At 34.4% G+C, this 20502-nt stretch overlaps 1 protein-coding gene across 13 annotated transcripts in view; it reads left to right on the top strand.

Moving 5' to 3' along the window:
• Positions 1 to 4356: 4356 nt before the first annotated feature.
• Positions 4357 to 20502, top strand: part of LOC105209123 (poly(rC)-binding protein 3) — a 211830-nt gene continuing 195684 nt past the window's right edge. For 3 of the 13 annotated variants that reach the window (XM_011179333.3, XM_054228551.1, XM_011179423.3), the window contains exon 1: positions 4359 to 4655. The gene's annotated coding sequence lies outside the window, so the exon portion shown is untranslated. Of the gene's footprint in view, positions 4656 to 5034; positions 5375 to 20502 lie in introns of those variants that run through there. The other 10 variants (XM_011179371.3, XM_011179406.3, XM_011179450.3 and 7 more) reach the window with 7 other exon arrangements.

The raw sequence follows: 20502 nt of genomic DNA on the forward strand, positions 1-20502 counted from the left end.
CATTTTAACCATTTTTGGTACAGAGACAAACTGTTATAAGAAAAAAAGTTCCCTCTGAATTAAATTAAGATATCTGAGAGATTTGCCGATATTTTCGATGAAAAATTAACCATAGGCACTGGGTTCTTCATGTTCGATATCAGGGGCCTTGAAAAGTTATAGTCCGATTTTGACAATTTTTCCACAAGTGATATCACAGCTCAAATACAGTATTTGTGTAAAGTTCTATTCCGCTATCTTCATTGGTTCCTTATGTATATATTATAAAGTGAACAAATCAGATGGATTTCAAAATTAAGTTATATGGAAAATTGTCGTGGTTGTGAACCGATTTCGCCCATATTCCACTCGTGTCATCAGGGTGTCAAGAAAGTGTTATATGCCGAATTTCATTGAAATCGGTAGAGTAGTTCTTGAGATATGGTTTTTGACCCATAAGTGGGCGACACCACGCCCATTTTCCATTTTGTAAAAAAATCTCAGTGCAGCTTCTTTCTGATATTTCTTCTGTGAAATTTAGTGTTTCTGACGTTTTTCGTTAGTGAGTTAACGCACTTTTAGTCATTTTCAACATAACCTTTGTATCGGAGGTGGGCGTGGTTATTATCCGCTTTCTTTCATTTTTGGACTGTATAAGGAAATGGCTAAAAGAAACGACTGCAGAAAGTTTGGTTTATACAGTTTTTTGGTTTGCAAGATATGTATATACAAAAAACCTATTTGGGGGCGGGGTCACGCCTACTTAAAAAAATTACTTCCACATATGCCCCTCCCTAATGCGATCCTTTATTCCAAATTTTACTTTTATAACTTTATTTATAGTTTAGTTATGACACTGTATAAGTTTTCGGTTTTCGCCATTTTGTGGGCGTGGCAGTGGACCGATTTTTCCCATCTTCGAAAGCAACCTCCTTAGGGTGCCAAGGAATACATATGTGTTCCAAGTTTCATTAAGGTATCTTAATCTTTACTCAAGTTATCGCTTTCACGGACAGATGGACGGACATACATCCGGATTTCAACTCCACTCATCATCCTGATCATTTTTATATATATGTATAACCCCATATCTCACTCTTTTATTACTTGGAGACACAAACGACCGTTATGTGAACAAAACTATAATACTCTTTTTAGCAACTTTGTTGCGAGAGTATAAAAATAACAAAAACAGAGACAACAACAACAATAATTAAATTTACAATAACAACAACAAAATCAAAAGTTAAAGCAACAGCAACAACAACATACGCTGACTGCATTTCTATTGAGTAGTGTTTTTGTTGTTGTTGTTGTTGCTTTTCTGTAATTTTTAACAGCAAACGTTAGGCCTTCAAGCTGTTGCATGCCTCGCTCTGCCCGCTCTGCTGGCTGCATGCAATTGACGCTTTGGTTGTTGGCAGTAAATAATTTTTAAATTAATACACTTAGCCATACATACACAGAGAACTTTACATAATTACACATATACATTGGCAGTTTATGTGTGAAAATGCACACTTACATATGTACATACATACTAATGTATAGTATATTCATATGTATGTATGTGTGTTTATGCACTGTGCACGCTTTCACACTTTGTGCCTTTTAATGAGTATTACGCGCTTTCAACGCCAACAACCATCTCTAAAGCTCAGTGCTACTGAAGCGCTAAACGCTTGACCTGAAATGTGAGGAAAAAAAGAACGTTTAAGAAGAAGAAATTGCAAGTGCATGTACGAAAGCATTACCACATACATGTTGAGCTACATTGAAACAGATTTGTATACAAGAAGGATTTCTTAGAAGTATGTATATAGTCGTAAATGTATACATGTGAATGTATATATGTGTTTAGCCATGTATTTTTAGGCGCTGCTGTAAAAGGAAATAAATTTTCTAAACTCGTAGAGGCATAAATTAGGGGTATAGCTGCTTGGTGGGTACATTTTTCTGCCAAGAGAAATCGAAAAATTAATCCCCGAGACCACAATCGTCTAAAATCAAACGACAGTCGGGTCTACGTAATAGGAACGGACTCTAATATTTATCCGGCTAAAGACTGTCCACTCGGCAGCATTCTTCAAAATTATTTTGACAGTCTTTTCTGCTTCCACAACAACACCAATGTCTTCTCGCAATATATTACCTTTACAGCTGGTCTAAGTTAAAGGTCGAGGTGCAGTCCGAACCTTCCGCTGAATAAAATTCTCTCCGATATTGCGTTGAGAGTTAATAAGAGTTCAGTTGTGGTCATTTGTAGATCTTAATCAGTGTTTGCAGTTTAAAAGTCCGAACTCTCTTGGAAGCGGATATCTCAAACTCATAAACTTCTCCGTTTTTGTCTACATTTCAATTTTTTAATAATCAATGCAAGAGCTTTCGAGTATTTCTAATCCAAAAAAGTCTTAAAAGTCAGCAACGGTTGGTAGACATCTTGTAGAAACCGCAATTTGTTCTTCTTCTTAACTTACAACGGCGCGCTATTCAGTTCTCCTTTTGGCAGTTTGGCACCAATTGGAAATACCAAGTGCTGCCAGGTCCTTCTCCAACTGGTCTTACCAACGGAGTGGAGGTGCTTCTCGGCTACCACCAGCGAACACTTTCAAAGCCGGAGCGCTTTCATCCATTCGAACAACATAACCCAGCCAGCGTAGCCCCTGTCTTTTTATGCGCGGAACTACATATGTCGATGTCGTCGAACAAGTCGTACAGATCATCGTTCCAACGTCTGCGGTAAACTCCTAGTGCCGTCTCATCGTATGTTGACATAGTCCACGCCTCTGCTCCATAAAGTAGAACGGGAATGATGAAGAACTTGTTGAGTTTGGTTTTTGTACGTCGAGAGTGGACTTTACATTTTTACATACATACATACATTGTCTATTCAGTCCAAAGTAGCATCTGTTGGCAAGAGTGATTTTGCGTGATTTTTCCGCAATTTGTTGGATAATATAAATATAGAAATACTAGAAATCGGTTTAATGAAAAGGTGCTGAGGTGATTAAAAAAAACTGTCTGCCTCTCGCTTAAATTCCAAAAACAAGATATCAGTTAGAAGTAACCAGGCGAAGATCAAATAAGGTCTAATCGGAATAATAAAGGTCTATCTGTTAAACCAATAATTTCTTTAGGTGTAGTGGGGAATTACATAAGTTTAGTAGAATGAAGTAGAACTTATGACAACTCTGATCCGTCCATTCCCAGAACAAACGGATCTACGTACAAGGAACGAACCCAGTTTTTTCGGCCAAAGACTGTTAGCTCAGCAGCATTTCTGAAAATTATATCGGGACTTTTCTCTTCGTCTATAATAAGAACAATCCAGTGCATTCCTCAACTTAAACTAGGATCTCTTTTTATCGGTCTTAACAAATATGAAGATAAAGAGTTAGAGAATACCTTCTAATCTAGCTTTCCAAGCACGAACTCGGAAGCAGGCAGGAAAAGATTCATATCATTTATAGGACGATATCTAATAGGTCAATACTGTCGACTGAGTCGATAGCAAATCATCGCACGATGGCTAGAAGTGAGAAGTAACCGGCGGTACCCTTCATATAAACGATTCAGACGCGAGCAATTATATACATAGGTCTAAACGAACTTCCACCACTAGAGCTCCATGTTGCGACACTTTAGATTTCCCTAGAATATATACTTATGATGGTTAAAATAATGATAAAACTATATTATGTCGAAAAAGCTATAGAAAACCCAGTTTAATTTAATAAAAAAAATTAAGTTAAACTTCCATAACTCGAACTCTTATAACTCGAAGATCTCCATAAATCGCATTCTTGAATTGGCAATAGAAGTCAAATTTCGTACAAATTACCTGATGTAATTACCTTGAAGTCTCTCCAAATCGAAGTTTTTTGTGGATTATGGTGATTCGAGTTAGGGAAGTTCCACTGTATATGTAAATCATACGAATTTCATTTTTACCAAATTGTGCCCACAAACATCCGGCCTACCAACGAATGCAACTCTGTCAGACTGCCACTTTTTCACACACATATATAATCCACTCGGAAAAATTCTAGTTGCATTGCCTGCGCCGCACAAAGCAGCACTTAGCCACTCAAAATACAATTTTACTCAAATCAAAAGTACAATACTCACTGCACCACACAAAAACCACTCAACATATGTGCTCTTCTCTGGCTGCTGCCTCCCTCATTTAACAACAGCTGAGAGTTTGAGCGCACAGTACCACTGCATAGCAGCGACAGCAAGCCGCCATGAGACGCTATGTGTGTTAGAAGGAGCGCACAATACCAGCGCGCCGCTTGCTTGGGCGCACGAAGAGCAATATGCAAAGGAATAGCGAAAAATCGAATGACGGCCACGAACGCACCGACGACAGACAGCGCGAATGTGACCAAACAACGGTGCTGGTCCAACTGGCAAATTCACTCATAAAAATTTAATGGTGGTGTTCGAATCGTTTGCAACGCGCAACGGATAATTTCAAAGCGAATTTCTTGAAAAAAAAAGTAAAATTTATACTTGAAAATAACCAAATTCAATATAATTTACTAATTATTAAAGAACTTGCTAAGCAAACTGCGTACAGTGAAACGGTAATAAACTAAGCAAAATAAGAACACAGCAGTGTAAAAGTGTTAAGGAAAAGCAACGCGTCTAACAACTTAGCGGCAGAAAAAGAGGTTTGTGAAAAATTCGATTGTGCACAAGTAACAAGCGATCGAGAAAACGTAAAGTTGATGAGAAAAAATTGTAGAAATTTAACTAATGTGAACATTATACTATATTTAATGAAATATATATAACGGCATTAATATTAGAGTTTGGCAAATTTGCATACAAATTGTGTGTGCAGCACGCTGACATTTCTGACGCTGCGTCTGCTGACTTTTCCACTGTCGGCGGCGAAGTAAATCAGGAAGTAACTTAAAAAGCAACAAATAAAAATATAAAAAACGTGTATTTTATATGTGTTTTGGCTGTAATTGCAGAAATCCAGAATTTTTTATATAAATTATTTGGTGTGTGTGCTTACAATAAATATTAATGTGTTAAAGATTTTCCCGAAAATTGCTCGAAGTGCAGTGAATTTTTGCTACGAAAAATATTCAGTGTCAAGTGTTGTAGAAGAATTATTAAATATAAAATATAAACGCAACAATTAAAAGGATATTTGTGTAATTTTGTATGTGTGTGTGTTATAAAAAAACATTTTTTTTCCAAAATACTGGCCGGATTCTGATACGAGTTTTGTGCATTATTTTACAAGTCGTCTGACGCCGTTTGTGGAATACACATAAAGCAAAATTAATAAAGCAGTGTCAACAGCGAGAAGTCAAGAAAACAAAAAGGAAAGGAGTTGTAAATGCTGTAGAAAAAAACAACAAAAAAAAAACAAAAGGTAAATTTTTGTTTTTCCACTTCTTGTGTTTATATGTAGCGCCGGTTAGCGTCAACAATGTGTGTTGTGAGACTGGAAAATTTCTATAAAATGCCTAAGCGCGCTTTATTGTTGCACTTCTAATTGGTTATATGCACATTTACATGAAAGAATTTAAAAATATTTTATTTTCTAACAAATCAACGCAAATTATTAATATTTATCCAAGCAGCCGTCTATAATTTATATTATAGCTTAAGCTAATAAAATCCATTTTAATAAATGCTAATTTTATGTGCTTTACATTAAGCATTCTATATAAATACATACAATACAAATGTACGTCACATTTTGACGCTACGCCAGGCAAGCCATGCCGCAGTTATGTTGTTGACGTCCGTTTGCGGTCGCTGTTGACGTTGCCGTCACTTGAAAATTGATTTTCTGCTGTCTGTCTCCCTGATGCGCGCTCTGTCTCTGCCTGTGTTTGCCTTTCATTATTTCGTTTGTGTTATGTTTTGTGCTCTTTGCGCTCTGCGCATTCTGTTGTATTTCGCTTTCTTCTACTTGGTTTGGATTTTTTTACTCATCTACTACACTTCTACTTCTACTGCTTCTTCGGTTTTTCTTATTTGTTTGCTTTCTTTTGTTGTATGCGCGGCGCTCAATGTATTTCGTTTATCACCAATTAACGACTGCGCTGCTCGCACTCACGAAGTGTGTGTGCGTTGCGTCGCTGTGGCTCTGCTACTGCAGCGCTGACTGAATTGCATTATTTTCTTATTGCAATTACTGTTGCCGGGGATTTTGGTGCGCTGACGTTTTGCATACAATTATTCGATTTAGTTGGAAATGGCAGTAAAATAAAGAAAAAATTAAGTAAAAATAAATAAAATAGAATAAAAGTAGATAAAATTAAATAAAAATAAAGTAAATAGCAAAATAAAATCGTTACTGTGCGCTTTTAAACGTATCTACTGCATTTATATATACCAAGCGATTGCAATTTGACTTCTATTGCCTTAAATACAATTCAATTGCATATTATTTGTTACTAAATAGATTTTTTCGTTTTATTTATTTTCTATTTTTCTACTTTACTATCTGCTTTGTGTGTTGCCAACTTCACGGTTCGTCGCGCTTGCTTGTATCGAAATGTCATTGTCCGAAATTCTTCTAGCCGCGGGTCAAACGCCGGCAAGTGCCAATGTTTTTTTTTTCCTCGCTATTTCTTTAGCTGTTGCTTTTATATGTAGTGATTATTTAATTTTTTCATTTAGTGAAATTTGCATTTCACCATTTATAAGCTTTTATTTTTGGCATTAATCCACAGTTTGTTAAACAAGTGACCGAGCAACTCAACATAAATACATACATATGTTTGTTCGTATATGTATTTATACAAAACATAAATGATAAAAAATAAATAAATAATACAATAAAATCACTTCAACTTCGCTCATTTGTCACACATTGGGATTCGCGCATAAATTAATGCTGTGCGGTCGAGCTGCCGATTAACTTTAAGGTTATTGCACTCTACAGCATAGCAGGTATCGCGTTCCCAATAAAAAAAAAGAAGTTAATCTTTTGTATACAAACACATGTGTTTATGTAAATTATTTTTATTAAATGACTTAAATGACTTGCTATTGAAAAAATTAAAGGAAAAAGTGTGGGTTCTTTAAATGTGGAGAAATGATGTAAGATGTGGCTTAATAGTTGATAGGAATTTTAAAAAGTAAAGCAAAGAGTTTCTTAAAAAGACATTTCATTATTTGTTCTTTAAAGAAATTGAAAGTCGTGTATAATGAAAAAATAAATATATTGAGTAAAGGTATAATATTGGAGAAAATAAAATTAATTTATATGTGTATTAATGTTTATATAATTCAATGAGAGATAATAGAAAAGAAAGAAATTAAGGCAGATATTTTTTTAAACTAAAACAAATATTATATTTTCGTTGTAAAAGCAAATAAATATATTGTTTAATATAGAAATATTTTAAATATATTGTTAGACGAAATTTTGGTGAAAAATTATGCATTTTTTTTATTAGTAATCTTATCGCGACATTTTATAAAGCACTTAAAAAAATATAAAAGTTGGTTGAACTTTATTAAGTCGATGTACCAATATATTTTGACAGTAATGTGTTTATAATAATTCTAAAAATTATAAAAAACTAGACTGCATGCCATACCATATTGCCATGGTCACCCAAATAGCACACTTACTTAGCCATACGCTGCAATAAGCGCTTATATAATTGAAAACGTTCATTAAAAGATTGAAACGGACTTAAATAATTATTACTAATTTATTAATTAATCTATTTAAGTAAAACAAATAAAAAAATCATTAAATTTTATATTAATTAATAAACTCAAACTTCTTCGAAAACGCTTGCGACATCCAAATAGCACAATTAACATAAATTGCAAAAAAATGTAAAATTATAAAAAAAAAATATTTACTCATTTGGTGTCACAATAATACGTTTTTGGTACGGATACTGGACCCTCAATTTTCAAAAAAAAACTTATTATGCTTTCTACAAACTACCATTAACTCTACAATGGAATGCATGCCAAAGTTTCCTTAACACTTCCTCATAAATACTCAGAATGCTGATAATTCCTGCAGCATTTTTAAGTTTCACATCGCTTAATAAGTTTTCTATAGGATATAGGTCAGAGCTATGCACCGATCAATCCAAAACCATTATTTATTTTGCCATAAGCCAATTCTTTGTGTCCTTGATTGTGTGCTTAAGGTCGTTATCCTGCATAAAAGTCCAGCGGAGTGGCAATCAAATAAAAACGAATGATTCTATTTCGTTTCTTAATATGTCTGAATATTAAAACCTATCGATTCTCCCAATTATTCGAAAAATTGGACCCACTCTGTGCCAGGCAAGAACACCCCATTTCATAAAATTTCTATTTGTTTATTTTACTGTCGTTTTTGTGTACCTGGAATTGAATAATTGGCCTTTAGGACTTTGAACAGTACATTTTCTAACAAAACTCATTCTACTGATTTGTATTTAATCAAATCACAGCACATTAAAAAAAAATGGGTCCTTATTTCCACTGGCGAAGTGTAGACGATCGTGGATGTGTATGTGGCGTGGCTTTTTTCTACTCAGGATTCCAAAAAGTGGTGGCCTATATAAACGTCTTCCTACAGTGTCCCGTGATATATTTAATCCTTATTATTAATTAATTTCTTTAATTTTTTGTTCTTAAGACTCAAAAGGATCGGCCTCGCCTTTTCAGAAATGGCTCTATTGTCAAAATTTTTTGTTTTTCGCGGTTATTGTACTTTTTTGTGTTTTTATTCAAATTGGTCTCGTAGGTATTTATCATTTTAAGGGGAACACAAACCATTTTCCGACAACAATTCAATAAAGAAGCAAAAATGTTTTTTTTTTGGTTATCGCATTGTATGTACAGTAAAAGCTCCTTATTCGCGCTTCCTTTATTCGCGGATTAAAAAAATGAGACCCAATTTCTATATTCGCGACTAAAAATTTTTTTATTCGCGGATCTAATAAGCACATACATAATAATAAAATTATTCCAATAGGTATCCAACGCAATATTCTTGTCAAATGGACTAATAAAAAAGTAAAATAGTTCTTATTACAAGAAAATGTTAAATATTCCACTATTTTCGCAATATTTTTGAACTTTTGATAATATTTCAATATAGAAGGGCCTCCATGGAACTGAACACAACCTATTGAAGAAGAGGCTTTGACAAGCACTGGAAACGTGACATTCAATTTGAAAAATCTTAGTGAAGGTTGACAAATGAGCTCTGCGATTTCTTTATCTATAGAACGAAGTCTAATTTTTAAAAGACAAATTGCTAATGCGACTGCTGTGTATCAGTCTGAATTGAAGGAGCTTTTGAAAACTGCTAAGCAAGAAAAAATTACAAAATTCCTCATTGCCATTGCCTAAGCCTTAAGATAATTAGTTAAAATATTCAAAAACTTCAATTAAATAATTTTTTATATACATATTTGGTTTTTTTTGTCACCTAGGAACATATCCCGAATAATCCTATATAAATTACCATCCCGTATTCATGGTTTCTGTATTCGCGGCATATTTATGGAACATATAACCCGCGGCTAAAGAGCTTTTACTGTATATCTTTTACAAGTTAAGAGTGTTAGTGTATTTAAATATGTAATTTGAAAAATATATATTTTAACGAAAAAAATGAACCGCAGATTGATTTTAATCATTTTCCCCTCCTAAATTTAGTCTAACATGTGAATATTTTGTTCCAAAAATATTGTTAAAACAATTATCTTTATAAAATAAAATATATTCATTTTTTTACACTACAAATAACTATTTAAAATTTCTGTGTGATCAAATTTATATGTAGAAGGTTTAAGAATTGAATATTTAGTACTAAAAAAATTTTTACAAAGGAAGAAATTCTTTTATACGAAGTTTCCTTGTTTCTCTACATTTGCTTACTTATTAAAATTTGAACAAATTACAAACAGTTAATTACGAAATTAAATATGATCTTTTTGTATGCCATAAATTATGATATTTATACAATTTATAAAGCGAGCACAGCTTTTATTTAAATATATTTTTCTATACACTTATGTATTTATTTGTTTAATAATTTTATTATGTTAATTTATTATTTTTATTAATTTATTTTTATTGAAATTATATATAAAAAAAAACAAATATGAAATTTACACAATTTATAAAGTGAGCATTATTTAAATATTTTTCTACATATTTATTTATTTTTTTAAATAATTTTATCTAAATATTTTCCTCTACATTTTTTTTAATAATTTTATTTAAATATTTTCCTCTACATTTTTTTTAATAATTTATTTTGTTAATTTATTTTTTATTAATTTATTTTTCATTGAAAAAATATTAAAAAATCAAATATAAAAATTATACAATTTATAAAGCGAGTATAGATTTTTTTAATTATATATTTTTCTATTATTTTTTTTTATTTCATTTATTTAAATATTTGTTTTTTAATTTTTGCTTTTAAAATATTATTTTTTCTTTTATTATATTTTTTCTTTTAAATTTATATTATTTTTTATATAATATATTGTCAGATTTTAATATTTTACTTTTTTATTATATTTTTAGTATCAAACCATAAACTTAAATAATATTTTTCTAAATGTGAAATATATTTGTGAACAACTTTCATAACACTAAATAGTAAAAGACACGTGCTTACATGTTTTTAAATAAAAGTGTTCCACATTTTAACAACTCTACTCTTAAAAAACTCATTTATTTACATATGTCCAATAAATATTTACAATTTCCATCTTTGCACTGTCAATACAGCGCTAAATTATTAAAAAAAAATTGCTTACAAGCAGCCTTGTGCAATGAAAAACTGCTTTAAAATGTATAATTAAAATTGCATATAAAATGTTTATGAACCCACAATACATATTTACATGGCGCACAAGTGTAGTTTAACTCAAGCTTAAAGCGCAGTTCAAACAAAATGCTTTCGAACTGTCTAAGCCATTATTGTACTTAATGATTTAACGATTTTATTTCATGTTTCTAATGCATTATTTTTTTATGCAGGCACCGGCGCTTTAATTACACACTTATTATGCGGGCAAGTATGAGAAAAGCTAGCTAGCTGTTTTTTTTTAATATTTTTTATGAAATATGCAGTACATTTGCTCAATCACATTAAGTGTACAAACAAATGAGCCGATAATGCATTATTATCGCGCTGTTAAATCAGCGGCAACAACAGAATTGTATCTAGTTGTAAAGTGCATGGCGATGCAGTACGCCGCCATTGAAATAGACAAACCGCTATTTAACTAACCAAGCAACCAAGCAAACAGGCAGTCAGTCAGCTAGCCAGCGAGCAAGTGCGACCAGCCAACCAAGCAACCATCAAGACGTCAGGCATGTGGTTCAGGCTCTCCAACCGCAATTAGCCAGTCAGCTAACGTTTGCGCGCTCGCACAAGTGCTAACGACACTTGAAGATTTCTAGCCTAGCCTAGCCGGCTTGCCGCATAGCATTAGAAGCAAGCACTTACTACTTGCTTGCCTGCCTACTTAGGCGCAGCGCAGCGCCGCTTCGTTGAGTTTCTTGCGATTCTACAAGCACAATGTTGCATTACTTCATTGCATGCAACATTGGCATGACTTGCACTTGCAACTTCTTATTCTCAACTTTACTCGTTGGTCGCCAAACAATTGCAATTGCACTGACGCGTATAGTCTGCTGCAGCTTTGTTGTTGACTGCCTCCTACTGCCACCTAAGTTCTAGGCGGCTACACTTTCGAGTTCGTTGTGTATCTCTATGGCTTGTTGTTACTGCTTTCTTTCAATCCTCAACTATACTCTGGCTTAACATTGTTTACCTCGATTTTTATATTCCCTTTTTGTGTCTGCCTTAGACTTTTTGTGCGTTTTTGCAACAAATGTCTGTTTGTATTTGCAGCACTATATAAATAGGCAGCAAATTGAATTGTGATTACATTTCGTTGCTTCGCTGCACTTTACTTGCCTGCTGGTTTAATACTTGAGCCGTCTAAAGAGATCCCAGACCACCCACTGAACACCCAACCGACCTGCGCTCGAACCCAACTATGCAATCAGCCGCAGTTTTTTGCCCTCCAACCAAAGTTTATGTTTCTAAAATAGTTGTTATGCTTTAGTTGCTTTGACTTTTATTTAAAAATATTTATTTACTCACATTTTCTTCCCCGAACTTTTGGTCTACACTACAGTAAGTCCTCATTATTATGCTTTTCCGCTCGCCATACTTAACCACTTTTCATTTGCTTTTACAAATAACAGTTAGTCTATTAGATTTTCATGTTTCCTGTCGTCTAATTTGTTACTGTACTTGCTGTGGATTAATGTTTGCTTTCTTTCTTTCTTTAGTACTTCTTCCTTTTCAATGATTTTCTTCTTCTTCCTCTGTGTTTGTCTGAAGCATGTGCTTGTGGATTGTGGTTTAAAGTCTGAAGTGGGTATTAAAATATTTTGTTGTGTTGCAAGCGGTGAGCTGTACTTATTATATAAAGCAGGCACTTCAGCAAAATACTTACAGCTGGACAAGATTATTCACTATTGTGCTGATAATGATTTGAAGCTTTCAAGCAATATGTTTACAGAAGAATTAAGTGTAAAAATATTTTATAATTGCGTTAGGTTTACAAAAATAGTGACCTCTTGACATTAAGAAGGGTACTATGCAGAGATTTCACTATAAATCCGTGCATTAAGGTACTAAATTCACCGGAAGAAGTGGTTGTCTTATGAAACTTGATAAAATTATGCTTCAGAAATCAGAAACAACAACATTTCTAAGTACTCTTGCTAAAAAACAAAGTATAAGCTTATTGTGACTAACTTATGGGGATCCTAAACCTAGGTTAGGTTAGGTTGAGGCGTAGATCTCTGCATCTAGAGAGAATCTCACTTAGACAGCATAAACAGTCCTTTGTGACTCCCAAATACTCCTAACGGACCGCCAAAACCCTCATCTTTCGACAATGCGCTTGGACTCTGTTACAGGAATTTCAACATTTCTAAGTGTTCTTTCTAAAAATCAAAGTATAAGCTTTTTGGCAATCTTAACCCTAGTTTAGGTTACGTTTTGGTCGAGGGGTAAATCTCCACATCTACAGAGTACATATCTCACTTAGACAGCATAGACAAATATTCCTAACGGATCGCCAAGAGTTTCATGATTAGACAAAGAGCTTCGACTCTATTATAAAGTTTTTAAGTCGGCTAATGAAGATTCCAGTCAATTCGCTGGGTTCGCCGAAGTTGTGTCTACTGTGGTGTTTTAACCATAGTCTGGCAAAGGCTGGATATTGAAGGAGGAAGTGGTTGGATGATTCATCTGCACCTTCCACTAAGCACCGGAAGGTCCACCGAGGGTCAGAAGGACCTCGCTCGATCTTAAGCCTAAGTCTAATAAGCAATGCTCAACAATCAAGTAATACTTTGAATGAATCAAAGATCCCTTAGTTGTTGTTGTTATAACGATCAACGAGATCTTGGTTGAAAGGGAATGCGTACACGTACATAGCTGTCATCAAGGTTATCCAACGAGAGATCCAAGAAACGAGCTTTTTCGACAGGGTCGGACGATAGATAGAGGGTTGTTAGATGAGTCGTCTTTGTTGGGCATGCATAGAGGTGGTTAGTGTCATACGGAGCTCGTCCTTTGCATTGGGTGGTGGTTTGAGTCTAAGGGCGCCATTCTGTGGGTGCGAGTCAAGGAATGTATTAATATCTATTATTGTGAATGGCGTTTAAGGTCTGCCTGAAGCTGAAGCTGCGGGAAGGTCTGAAGTCTGGTCTCTTTAACAGATTGCTGCCTCTTTATGTAGTAGCCATGTTGTATTTCGAATTCACGACCTGTTACAATATTTAGGGTCCGAAGCTCAGAAGTTAGGTGAGGTAAGGTTACAAGGTCTTAAGTATGGATCGTAAAACCCTCACATATCGCTGAAACGCATTAAAAACCACAGATCTTCGTCCGAGCCACAAATATTTTTTGCGAAAGTAAGCTGTCTTAGATTTCAATACTATCAGCCGATTGCAGACATTTCACCAAAAACGCAACACTGTAAAAGTACATATATGACGTCTGTCTGCCAGTCGACTGCGAAAGCAGGATTAGAGTGAATGTCGCATATATATTTTAATGTGATACCTCTTACATGTTGCTTGTTTTCAACTTCTCGCTTACTTACTTACTGCATTTATTGTCTAAGGCCAACGACTCGCGCTATTCCTAACACACTTTCTATGCCACGGTGTTGCGCCGCACTCACACACACCCGCTTTTGTCACAAAGTCGACGTCAGCACGTCAACTCCTCTCTCCACACACCACACCACCCACTTCCAATGGTTAGGCACTGCTAATACCCGACTAATTCGACGCGCTAGACTATTATGCTTCCAGTTACTGGAATATGAGAATCATTCTGCTTATTTACTTTGCTATGGCGTTGTGACTCTGTAAGTGTTCTGTTGCAAGCATTCATGGTTGCAAGTAAAATTTATCTTACATGTTGTTGTTGTTATTGCTTTATAAGTATTTGTGTCGACGACTCCAGTCCGTTGCCGTTTGTGTACAGGAACTCTGTGACTTGCCTGGTTTATGCGGTTTCGCATACGATCGACCTCTGTATATGCGCGACTTGTTCGTGCCTCGTAGTCTCACTCGCTCACCGACCTAACAAGTTCGCCGTACTTTGCTATATTTGTGGCACGCCTGGCTGTTTGTCTATCTTTTCGCGTCTCTACTTTATAGTTTCTCTGCTTTATATGTGCAATTTTCCTGCTTTCCACTTTAACACGGCACTTTGTAGGCTTGTTTGTATTTTTTCCAATTATTTTTTTTTTTTTGTGGTGTCTATTGCGTGGCAGTCTCCATATACTCATATATAGTCTCTTGTGGCACATTGTGCTTAGTGTTGGTATTTGGCTCATTCACAATTGCAACATGCCACACATATTTATCACACATTGCCACCAAGCGCTGGTGTGTGTGTATTGTAAGGAAGCCCCAACAAATTACCTGTGCTAACCCCAACAAGCGACCTCAACTCTCAGAGTCTCGGTGCTCAACTCTTCCCACTTTCGAAGCAACGCATACTATTTTCGCTCGCCCAGCGGCCCATTTTTACGCCATACGCTTTGTGCTGTTTCATCACCTCTGGATTTTCTATTTTTCCTTGCACTTATTTTTTTTTTATTAATTTTTTGTTTTTGTAAACTTGCCTTGCAGAGCTGAGCTAGCATACACAACCGCGCGCCGTAACGCCATAACCAAATCAGTAAGCGCACCTATTGCTGACCGCCAGCAGCACAGCAGCTCTTATGTGCCCCAACTAACTTTTCGCTAAATCAACATGACTTTGTACCAATAGTGTACGCTTCTGCTTTGTCCTCCATTTTTTTTGGTTGTTGTTGTTGTTGGCATTTATTTTTTCGTTTGGTTAGGAATTTTTGTATAGTCCATTGCAATCGTTTGACTAACTACTACATCGCACGGCCTGACCTCATGCTATACAAAATCCAACTGCTGACGGCCTGGCCTGCCTGCCTGGCGGCCACTGTTGGCATTTGAACTTTTCTACACTGCATAGTATAGTTGTTTGTTTCCTACTTTGCGTCGCGCGAATTTCATCAGTTTCAAATACACGTCAAATTCCCTGCCTCGCACTGTGTACTCAACACTCAAACCCAGTCCACCCTGGTCTATTGCATTGCCCACCCAAAAGCGTAAGTGCAATTTAATTTTTTTTTCCTTCTACTACTTTTATTCACTGCCTCTATGCATTCACATTCGCCGCCGTTGCTTACAAAGCGAAAAATATTATTGCCGGTATTCAGTGATTTTCACCCGTCTGCCAAACCACCAGCAGCACGTTGGCTCAATGGTTCGTTGTTTGGAGTGGTAAGAGAAGGGGGTGCTGGCAAGGGCTTCGGGCTAAATCTCATTCAGTGGCTTTGTTATTGATTTTTATGTGCGCCAAAAGGTGTGATGTCTGCTTGACGGCAGTTGAAAATAGATTAAGCTGCACGGCATTTACTGTGGGAAATTTAATGGACTTTATTATTTATTTATCTATATTATTTTTTGCTGTTGGCGGCTACGAAATAAACATTTTGACAGTTTTAGTTGTGTGTATTACCTGGTAGTTTTTCGAAAGTTCTGGAATTTCTTCTAAAAATAAGTTCTTGAAGTATTCATAATAATATATATAGGAGAATTTCATATGATTTTGTGAACGTCCTTAAAGAACTTTGAAAAAACTCCAAAATTTCCGAAAAAATTGATTCAAATTTTGAGGATTTGAGCTATACAGCATTATAGCTTTCTTCCGTTCCTTATTCAACCCTACATACATATTTCATAAAGTTCCTGTAAAATATCTGAGTCTCTTGTCAATCCAGCTGTCAATGTGAATGACGTTTATGGAAAGCTTTTAGAGTAACTCGCAGAGTTTGAGATCTCTTTGTAAATTATCAAGTTGTTGTTGTTTTTTGGCAACCTTAGGTTTAGATTCCAAAACTTGGCTTTAAATTTTTAAGATGGAGTTATTGTCATGATGAAACCGTTCTATAAGATCTAATGTATAAGTTCCAATACAATCTACAGATTTGTAATTCGTCTATAGATATCTCAACCTACATATTCCCTCAATTTTTACACTGTTTCATTTTCCATTCACTTTCGAAAGCTATGTGAGTTTCAAATCTACTGCTGAGTGGCAGTTACTTGAAAAGGTAGAGATCCTATAGTCAAGGAAAGGGACATCAAGTATTAAATAATAATCCCACGGCTGAGTTGACAGTTCTAGGCTCTCTCTGAGCAAAAAAACCTGAGTGTGAGAGATACAACTCTTCTCTTATCCTCGTGCCATCATACACGGTTTTCTTAGATGCCAAAGATGAGTGGATTGAATGGGTAAAAATCTCCATAAAAACTGGGGTGGATTCGTGGATTGAGAAATTGACTAACACTGGAGGAGTATCCTAAAGACGGTTGTTATTTGACAGGTCCTTCTGACAGCAAATATATTTTTTGAAAGCCTTCAGTCGTTCAGAAGCGGTTTAAGGGAGGAGTCTGGGTTTCAGCGCAAAAAAAAAACACTTTCTTTGTGATTTTTTATCTCAAATATTGATTAAGCAATTTTATTCAAACCTTCTATACATTATTGAGCATAGTTTTGACTATGTTCTGTAAATTTTTCATGCTAGAATATTAAACCATTAGCCCGTGACGTCTTGCGGTGTTCACTGTAACTCGGCTGGAAATTATCCGAAAATGAAAAACCATAAAAATTTAGTTAAATTTTTAACAAATCTGTGAAGAAAATGTGTACCAAGTTTGAAATGAATCGGTCGAGCAGTTTTCTAATGGCAGTGAACACGGAATTGAAAAAAGTAGTTTTGAGAAAAACGCGTTTAAAGCTGCACTGCAATCCCAACCGCCCGTAGCTGTTAGAGTTAGAGCGTTAAAGGCCCCGAGACTAATTAAACAATAACTTCAAGAATATTGCTTAGATCGGATTAAAATTTTGAGGACATATTCTTGTCTCATATCCGTATTATCCCAGACCCCTCCCTTAAACCATTTAGTACTCTCAATCATCGAACAAGAAATAGAAAAATAGAACTTAATCCAAAATCTAAGAAATTGGTGAGAGCCTAATGTGCGTATCTGTAATATTAAGGAAAAGGAAACCCCTTAGGGTTCTTTGACAGGCCGCGACGGTAAAACACTTGACATATATGTATGTATCTGTATTGAAATTCGAATGTTATCATCTTATCATCTATATTGTTTGGTCCTAGTTTGGATGTAGTACTTCGGCACTGTGTTAAAGGGGCTGACGTTGGAATGGGAAGTTTTTTTATTGATTTAAAAGAATAGAAAGAGAATGCCAAAGAATTATTAGTATTTTTTAATATTATATTAATTTTTTTTTATTAACTTTTTTAATAATTAAAAAATAATTAATTATATAATTTAATAGTTTTTTAATAATTCAGTAATATTTTTTTAATTTTATTTTTTATTTAACTTATTTTTTTTTATAATGTATTTATTTAATTTTTTTATTTCTATTATTAAATATTTTATTAATTTTTTTGAATTATATTTTTAATTTAATTTTTTTAAGATTTTTTATTTTTATTTTTAAATGTTTGTTTAATTTTTTTTTTATTATTTTTTTATTTATTTATTATTTTATTATTATAATAATTTTTTTAAGTTTTAGTTTTTTATTATTCATTGATTATTACTTTTTAATTTCTTATTGCTACGAAAAAATTCTCAGCCCAATCGCTAAAAGTGTTAAGTAAAAGTTGTTTGTAAGCATTTGGCTACCTTGAGTGGCTTTTGAACTTCACATGCTTCAAGCTTAATTACTATTATCCGCAAATAATCATATTTGACTCCACATATTTACGCCATTAACGCTAGAAATCTAATTAATTTGAGATTTTTTTCAATTTATTTTGTTTTTTTTTTTATGATTTATATTTTTCTGATTGTGTTTTATATTTTTTTAACTAGAAATATTGTATGCTATTTTGTTCCTTACTTTATTCCGCATATTTAAACTACGCTGCGATACAATAAAGTCACACACACATGCACATATAACTAGGCAATATTGCTTGCAGGTATCTCAGGCGTTCACACCTAATCGTTGAGTGATTCACAACTAGAAAAGTGTAAAAAATTCGAAAATCGACTCACACGCTGTGAAATTAAGTCGCATTTTGTTGTTCTTGTTGTTTATAGTTTCGTTAATGTTGTTTATTTTTTACATTTTTTTTTGTGTTTGTTTGGCTTACGTCCCGCCCCCCATATTTTAGCTACATAATTTAATTGTTTGCTGCTGTAGTTTTTTCCGCGTTTTTTTTTTCTGTGCGCCGCTGAAATGTTGGTCAAATTTCAAGTGTCGATTACTTTGATTTATTAGTTGTATCTCTTGGGTGTTGGCACGTGAAGCCTAGCCTCGGAACCTCGTCGAACGAGCAGGTGGGCGATTATAGCAACGTTGGCGGCGTGTACGCTAAGTAGCAGACGCTTGTCTCGCACTCTAACAAAGTGCGCGGCGCTGTTCAAAGTGAGCGTTTCTACAGCGTTTCGCCTTTTAATTTGTTGATATTGTTTATCCGCTTGTGAGTAGTTGTTGTTTGTATGCAAAAGGGTGTATTTTATTCATTATAATACCGCATTGCAAGTGCGCAGTAGAGCAGGTGTGTGTTGCTAATTTTTCCTACAATTTGAATGGCAAATTGCCTGTGTCATAATTGTAAACGATTTATAGAAATAAAGAAATAAAAAAATAAAATTGTCTTAAATTATGCATTCGCTGTTTGTGCATAATGCAATAATTGTATAAAATTAAAAATATAAATATTAATTTTCATTACATACAGTTTTTCAAATATTTTATAGCATTTTATGTCACAACTATTTTCAATTGTTTACACTTAAACAGCGAGAATACCACAATTAAATTGATTTATATCCCTTTTTTGTTGTTTTAATGAATGGGAATTGTTTATGAAATTGCGAATTTGCGAAATAAATTGAGAAAATTAAATCGCGATGAAAGAGAGTAGTCGTTTCAGTAACGATTACCACCTATACTCTACGCTCTCAAAATTTAAGACCAACTGCCGCTTGAAGAGAGCGAGAATCCTCAGTACCTCCAATCTCATCAAAATCTTCAGGAAAATACAAAATCATTCATGGTTGAGTTTAGTTGATTAATTTCGCTTTACTCTTTTGAGAATAACCCATGAAATATACATTTTGAAATCGCACTTCATAGTTGTATAGCATTAGTTCCAAAAAAGTTTATAATAACGGTAATATTTTGTGATAATCATTTAGTAGTTTCTGTTTGACTTAGATAAGCCGCCCGGGTTACGATATTGCTGATCTTGAAATTAGATATAAAAAACAACATAGGAACCAATTACAACTCAAGAACGGATTTCTTCTAGTTTCCTTCATTAGAACCTACAATACAAGAAATGTCCTTTTCAAGATCTCGCCATGAAAGCAGCTTTCTTTAATATTTTTTCTAACCATTTTGTCTGAAAATCTTGTAAAAACTGCTACCGACAATCATCATAACCATAACGCACTATCCACAAATATTTCTGCTGTCTCGTCTCGTTACTTCGATTCCGTATTCCACATAGAATCCACTCCCTTCAACATCTCTGTTACGATTCTTACTGTGAATAGAGTCGCTTCTCTCGGGTCTACAAAATTCGAACGGATCCGGATTTATATCCAAACATTTATACTTCGTATTCAGTTTTCTGAGAGATGAAAGAGAGAGAGAGTATACAACATTCGCTGCCAGTCAAAACTTGCAAGATTTTTATTGATTATTAATTATTTTCCAGCTTTATTCTCTGGTCGCTAGATTATTCTGGCCCAAAGTAAATCGCAAGAGGTCAAGGGAACTCTTCGCCCTTAAAAAGGTCAATCTTTCAGAAGTCATAGGAGTTCTAACTGGCCATTGTTCCATCGGGATTCACGGGCTCAAACTATAAAATTTTACCGGATGCTAGC

The sequence above is a fragment of the Zeugodacus cucurbitae genome, chromosome 4, assembly GCF_028554725.1.
Source record: "Zeugodacus cucurbitae isolate PBARC_wt_2022May chromosome 4, idZeuCucr1.2, whole genome shotgun sequence".
In the NCBI taxonomy this organism is placed as follows: Eukaryota; Metazoa; Arthropoda; class Insecta; order Diptera; family Tephritidae; genus Zeugodacus; species Zeugodacus cucurbitae.